The sequence below is a fragment of the Anoplopoma fimbria genome, chromosome 19 (assembly GCF_027596085.1).
Source record: "Anoplopoma fimbria isolate UVic2021 breed Golden Eagle Sablefish chromosome 19, Afim_UVic_2022, whole genome shotgun sequence".
Classification (NCBI taxonomy): Eukaryota; Metazoa; Chordata; class Actinopteri; order Perciformes; family Anoplopomatidae; genus Anoplopoma; species Anoplopoma fimbria.
The window spans coordinates 13,965,200-13,972,090 of NC_072467.1; positions in this window are offsets into that span (position 1 = coordinate 13,965,200).

Genomic DNA, 6,891 nt, shown 5'->3' on the forward strand with positions numbered 1-6,891 from the left:
TATATGCCTAGACAGCAGGGGACTACTTAGAATACACTGAGCTCCTCTCTCCTCTTCTCTCACTCCCTCTTTATGTATTAATGTCCTATTTATGCACATTACTGATTTTGCTTCTTCCCCGAAGTTCTTGTGCTTTCTCGCCTCGCAGGTTCCCAGGAATCAGGGTTATATTTGGACTGTCATCGTGCCACCTGCTGAGGCCCTGCTGACACCCACTACTACTACCACTATCATTATTAGTCACAGTACTAGTATTATTGCCTGTACTATTACGCTTATTGACTTGCTTCTACCCTGGAGTCTTTGTGCTTTCTCGCTTCGCAGGCTTCTATAAATCGTGGCTGTGGCACATAAGGTAGAGCGCTTGTCCCGTAACCACAAGGTTGGTGGTTCAAACCTCTCTACCGGCAGCATGCCGAGGTGTCCTTGAGCAAGACACCTAACCCCAAGTTGCTCCCCGGGCGCTTCATTGCAGCCCACTGCTCCTCCGGGATGGGTTAAATGCAGAGAAATAATTTCCCCATTGTGGGACTAATAAAGGATTGATTATTATTATTATTACCTGGACCGTGGTCGTGCACCCTGCTACGGCCCTGCTGACACCGACTGCTACCACCATTATTATTACTAGTCACATTACTATTACTATTACCTGTACCATTAAGCATTTTAGCTTTACTTCCACCCTGAAGTCCTTTTTGCTTTCTCGCTCTGCAGGTTTCCATGAATCGTTGTGGTACCTGGACCGTAGTCGTGCCTCCTGCTGTGAGCCGACTGACACCCACTGCTACTTCGATTATTATTATTAATCACATTACTATCCCTATTTTCATAATTATAATTCTACTATAATAATTTCTGCTGTTATTTTAAGTAGTCTTATTATATGAATCATTTATGCCATTTACAGTGGGGCAAAAAGTATTTAGTCAGCCACCAATTGTGCAAGTTCTCCCACTTAAAAAGATGAGAGAGGCCTGCAATTTTCATCATAGGTATACCTAAACTATGAGAGACAAAATGAGAATTTTTTTTCCTGAAAATCACATTGACTGATTTTTAAAGAATATATTTGCAAATTATGGTGGAAAATAAGTATTTGGTCAATAACAAAAGTTCATCTCAATACTTTGTTATATACCCTTTGTTGGCAATGACAGAGGTCAAACGTTTTCTGTAAGTCTTCATAAGCTTTTCACACACTGTTGCTGGTATTTTGGCCCATTCCTCCATGCAGATCTCCTCTAGAGCAGTGATGTTTTGGGGCTGTCGCTGGACAACACGGACTTTCAACTCCCTCCACAGATTTTCTATGGGGTTGAGATCTGGAGACTGACTAGGCCACTCCAGGACCTTGAAATGCTTCTTACGAAGCCACTCCTTCGTTGCCCGGGCGGTGTGTTTGGGATCATTGTCATGCTGAAAGACCCAGCCACGTTTCATCTTCAATGCCCTTGCTGATGGAAGGAGGTTTTCACTCAAAATCTCACGATACATGGCCCCATTCATTCTTTCCTTTACACGGATCAGTCGTCCTGGTCCCCTTGCAGAAAAACAGCTCCAAAGCATGATGTTTCCACCCCCATGCTTCACAGTATGGTGTTCTTTGGATGCAACTCAGAATTCTTTCTCCTCCAAACACGACAAGTTGAGTTTTTACCAAAAAGTTCTATTTTGGTTTCATCTGACCATATGACATTCTCCCAATCCTCTTCTGGATCATCCAAATGCTCTCTAGCAAACTTCAGACGGGCCTGGCTTAAGCAGGGGGACACGTCTGGCACTGCAGGATTTGAGTCCCTGGCGGCGTAGTGTGTTACTGATGGTAGCCTTTGTTACTTTGGTCCCAGCTCTCTGCAGGTCATTCACTAGGTCCCCCCGTGTGGTTCTGAGATTTTTGTTCACCGTTCTTGTGATCATTTTGGCCCCACGGGGTGAGATCTTGCGTGGAGCCCCAGATCGAGGGAGATTATCAGTGGTCTTGTATGTCTTCCATTTTCTAATAATTGCTCCCACAGTTGATTTCTTCACACCAAGCTGCTTACCTATTGCAGATTCAGTCTTCCCAGCCTGGTGCAGGTCTACAATTTTGTTTCTGGTGTCCTTTGACAGCTCTTTGGTCTTGGCCATAGTGGAGTTTGGAGTGTGACTGTTAGAGGTTGTGGACAGGTGTCTTTTATACTGATAACAAGTTCAAACAGGTGCCATTAATACAGGTAACGAGTGGAGGACACAGGAGCCTCTTAAAGAAGTTACAGGTCTGTGAGAGCCAGAAATCTTGCTTGTTTATAGGTGACCAAATACTTATTTTACCGAGGAATTTACCAATTAATTCATTAAAAATCCTACAATGTGATTTCCTGGATTCTCTTCCCCCCATTCTGTCTCTCATAGTTGAAGTGTACCTATGATGAAAATTACAGGCGTCTCTCATCTTTTTAAGTGGGAGAACTTGCACAATTGGTGGCTGACTAAATACTTTTTTGTCCCACTGTACATTGAATGTGTTGTATCTCTGTTATGCTGTTCATTCTGTACACATGACATCTATTGCATTCTGTCCATCCTGGGAGAAGGATCCCTCCTGTCGTTCTCCCATAGGTTTCTTCCTTTTTTTCTCCCTGTTAAAGGGGTTTTTTAGGGGAGTTTTTCCTGTGCCGATGTGAGGGAAGGACAGAGGATGTCGCATGTGTACAGATTGTAAAGCCCTCTGAGGCAAATTTGTAATTTGTGATTCTGGGCTATACAAAATAAACTGAATTGAATTGAATTAACTCTCACTCCCAAATCGGTCCGCATTGTTGTGCAGACAAAAGAGCAAAACTGAATCCTATTTATAGTGTTCAAGCTCCGATTTCTGGGTGATATTTTGGTTACAGGTGTTTTCACAGGTGTATTCTGGGTGCAGGTAATTAATAAATGAGTGTGGTATTTCAATGCTAGTGTTTAGCAACCAACTCACCAAAGCTTTTAGTTGTATGTAGTACCAGTTTTTGTGTTATACGTAAACAATGCCCAAATTTCAACAAAGCAACTCATTGCTTGATTTACATTTCACTTTATGGAAGTATTCACTTTTCACAGTGCAATTTTTTGCATGTCAGTCATTGCCTCAACTCAACATTACAATGATCTATCTAAACTTGCTCTGCTCAAAAAACACTATCAACAGAGACAAACATGTCCAACAGTGTAAGAACATAACATATCCAGCTTTGAGTGTATGACCCTCATCCTACCAACATATTTAACATACGACAAGAAAGCATTGATCAAAACAAAAAAAGCAATGATACGATTGTAACAAATTGAATCTTAGTCACCTAAATATTCACCAACAGTCAAGATTATATTGCTAACCAGACTCCACCATGTATGTCCCGGCTACAGATACACACCCTTGTTTCCCCCTAGGTCGCTGTCCTGACTGTCGTCAAAGTTGGCACACACACCGTTTTATCTGATCCACTTGAAAATTATCCAATTCAAGTGATGAAGCAGGGGTATTTTCACTGAGGGCTGAGTTACGCCAAAGGCTATTTCAAGCAGTATCAACCGTGTCCTCTTGGCAATGGACTGTGCAAATGAAAGAGGGCAAGGAGAACACTGAAGTTTAATGGGTTAAGAGGAACTATAAATTTGTTTTGGCTTTCCAAAACCAGATAACTAAACATGTTTATTGATATATCATGAATGCTTAGAATGAATAAATGAAAAGCTCACATATATATGAATATCTTTATTTGCAAATCTTATGGTTCTCACTAGGCAACCTATCCTATATTGAAACTAAACGGTAGCGCTAAAAAGGTCTCCAACGTTGAGTAACACATGCACTTTGGGGAGAAACATCGTTGCCCAGCAACCAAGTTACCCTCAACTGAGTTCACTGGAAGGAATATTTTTTGCTGCTGGGTAACTTTAGCCTACTGAGAAGCATCAAGAACTATTGGAAACCACCAGGACAAAAATCTTTCAGAAGTTGTCGCATTTTGTTGTTGTTTTGGGATGGAACTTCCTTTTATCCTCGCACTAATGGTCTCTGGATCTACCTCCAGATTAACGCGTCATTAATCTCAATTTCGGACTGACATTTATGACCCAGACCTGTACCTGTTGAGTCCAACTTTGAGCTGCTGGCAATGTGAGACAGGAACAGAGCATGGCTCACATACCAAGATGATGTTCTGTTAAGCCTTGAAGATTGCAAGTATGTTTCAGTATGACTCTCTCTATCTCCACTCGCCCACATGCTCGGACTACTTAAAACGCAAACACCACTGGCTGCAATTATGGCTACAGTTGTGTATATAAAGTATTTTAAAAAACTTCATGGCACAAAAATGAAATATTCTGTTAAATCAGGGTACTACGAAAACTGGTAAGGTAAAAAAATAAAAGGTTTGCCTACCTGAAAGAGGTTAATGCACGCAAAGAGCACACCCGCATTCACACCTGCATTCACCCTCCTAACAGCGTGCATGAAATTAAATACAGTCACCATCTAAGAAGTAAAAGTATGTTTTAAGTTACTTCTTAAAAGCACTGATGGTCCAAGATAAGAAGGAGAAAATGTAGGGAAGGGGTGCCATAAATATGGTTCAGCTAACATTTACCTTTTTCTTTAAAACACAAGCAGGGCAAGCCCATGAGTTTCCAGTAGTTTCAGCAGTGAGGTATGGGGACAGATCAGGCAGTATTTATTAGACAACTAGACCAATTTGAATTAGGGCGATGATTCATGTTAGTGATTTATCATCTTTCAAAGGAATTGTACTGTGAGGAAATCTTATATTGTCCTGATACAAATTTATGTTGGTCTAATTTACAATAACAAGCACATACTTAAATTTCAGGTGTGAAATATTTTAAGGGATTATCATTTGAAGATTGCAGTTTTGTTTTTACATCACACTTTAAATTGCCACTCAGTTCAATGCCATTAACAAACGTGAATTCATGGAAATACTTATTTATTTCTGAAACTGCAATGCTTATTTTGAATTAAAGTTCTTAATACTCAGTCATTTTCATTTATAGTATTTCATTCGCAAGAGTATGCAAAAATAGGCTTTACCATGTTGTTATTTCATTTAGACTATTTATATAATGAGCCAGAAAACATGCTTTATGGCAAGGTAAATTGTTATCTAGATATGAAATTACCTAAATTGAGAAAGAAGATTTTTGGTCACCATGTCCTAATTTTAGTTGCTTTTCTGTTTTTAATTGCTTGTCACAGCGTTCAACAAGTTGAAGGTGAGATGAAAACATCTGAGTAGTGTCAAAGAGCAGTTGTTCAGGTCTGTCACTTCTTATAGTTACTTGGCTTTAAGTAGGGTGTCATTAGCAAAGCAAGGCAACATGTATTTGTGAGGACTATGGCCTGAATGGAGCATTTAAATGGAGAGGATAACTTGCACTTTTAAGGTGAACATTGAAGGGCCCCACGTGTCATGAAGATAAGATAAGATGCGATTACATTTTTGACATGTTATTTATATGATATAGTAAAGCAAAAGCAGGGTATAGCTGAGCCAAAGATTCAGCTTCTCGATAAGAATAATTCGGTCTACTGTATTACAAGCTGTACTGAGTTCTCAAAGGTATCAGCTGCCGGTGTCCCACTCTCTATCATTTTGATATTGATACGTGGTTGTGCACTGCTTCCTCGGCTCCGGGGTGTTAGGGAACTCACCCCGCAGTTCTGTAGTGTCAAAATGTCAGTAGAAGGCAGGAAATAAATTTGTGTGCTGCAGCTGGCTACATTGATACATGGAACACTGGCATAACCTTTATTCCTAATATATGGACAGAAGCAGAGGTGGAAGAAGTATTCAGATTTGTTACTTTAACAAGTAACAAATAATAATATGTCAGTGTAAAAATACTGCACTACAAGTAAGTGTCCTGCTTGTAGGTGGTCAAGGTGGAGCTAATGGAGTTGGCTAATTACTTTTGAACTGGATGCTTACCTCGTTTAATGCCATCCAGTGTGTCTGGGCTGTCAGTAGCCAATGAAAAGAGATGGTTTATGACTTAACGAGGATCCGGATGCTCTTAAGGGTTTGGATTCCCCCTTTTAAACAAAGGAAGAACAAAATCAGATTTTCAAAAATTTGGGGATTTCGTTGTTTACTCTGCAGATTTAAAGTATTTGAAGAGGCTATTCAATAAAATCAACTGCCGATTTTAAAAGGTAGGGGTGAATAAGATCCGTCTCATTTGCCTTGCAGTACTTAATTTACTTTCTGTACAATGAAAGGTAAATAGCTAAATGGAAGATCACAATTCATAGGAACATCAGGACAGGGTTTCACAGGTGCAAAGCAGGATGAATCAAACATAGAGCCAAAAGATATTAAGGGCTTGTCAAAACAATTGTACATATCAAATGTGTCATGAGCAGCAACACAGTCCTTTGTAATGCAGGTAGTTAAGGGATTTAGAGATACTACTCACGGAAAGAGATTTAATGGCTTTCCCTTTAGGGTCATTCCCAAAGACTGGGCTTGGACCCAAAGATGGGTCGGAGGTGATATTATTAGGGTCGGAAAATGAAATTCGAAATTTCTTCCATAGGGTTTTATTTAACATATGTACGTGCAGTACAGCTTTGAGACACATGAGGAAGCACGAATGGTCGTATTGGTATACTTATAACATTGAATCCAATAGGAAAGGCTAGCGTTCATTCGGTTTGTTTAACCAATGAGAGGTAAAAAAAACAAGAACCTGTTATTTCCGCCTAAATGCATTGATTTGGTATCATTTTGTATATGTTTTCAAAAAACACATTCATAAAACAAAAGCTGTGTCCCAATCCAGCGGCTGCATCCTTCGGAGGGTGCATTTGTAGACCGATTACGTCACAGCGGCCGCAACAGGGCT